Source organism: Plasmodium inui (genome assembly GCF_000524495.1).
Source record: "Plasmodium inui San Antonio 1 unplaced genomic scaffold supercont1.13, whole genome shotgun sequence".
In the NCBI taxonomy this organism is placed as follows: domain Eukaryota; phylum Apicomplexa; class Aconoidasida; order Haemosporida; family Plasmodiidae; genus Plasmodium; species Plasmodium inui.
The window spans coordinates 352,154-352,979 of record NW_008481847.1 but is presented as its reverse complement, the minus strand read 5'-3'; positions in this window follow the sequence as shown (position 1 = coordinate 352,979).

Sequence of the window (826 nt, the reverse complement as noted above, 5' to 3'; positions counted from 1 at the left end):
GCGACGAGGAGTGGAAAAGAAAAAAACTTCTACTATCAAATAAGTGCCCTAGATGTGTAAAGGGATGACAAGTATAAGTCATCAACGTGGCAAGGAAGCAAAGGGGGGGGCAGAAAGGTAAACCTTTCTTTTTTTTTAAAGGATAACCGAAGTGGAAGGAGGAGGTAAAAAGGGGAGGCATAAGCTGATGGACAAAAGGAGGGGGCAGAAAAACGGGAAAAAAATAAAAGTACGTGGTGCGGACAAAGGTCCGAAACCGCGAACGTAGGATAGGTGTTAGAAATTAAGAGAAACAGGAAGATGCGGGAGTTTCGGTCGCGGAGTTTCATTTCGGGAAAAGTGGACGGGGCAGAGCAGATGGTAGAGGTGGGGAAGGGCATTTAACCCCGTGGACGAAAGCATAACGGGGAGAAGGTCATAACGCACGCGAGAAAATGTGAACAATAGAAGGGGACAAAACTGGGCAGGAAAGGTCAGGAAGGAAAAAAAAAGGTAAATAAAAAAGAGAAATAAAAAGGAAATAAAAATGTAAAGTGCAAAACGAGAAACATCGTGCGACAACACTCAGGTCAAAAGCTACACGCTACACAAAACACACACATAAGGGAGAAAAGAAAAAAAAAGGATAGACAAAGAAGAAACTACACAAGAAATCACTTCACTATATGTAGCAAAAAAACACATACAGAGGACAAGGGGCTAACGCATATGTGCATGTCAACTAATACAGATGACACATTGGGCCGGAAGGCCCCCTTTTCGTGCGTTCGGAAAGATGAAGAAAGAGAGGTAAATAAAGTATGCGCGATGGCTGAAAGAAGAGAAA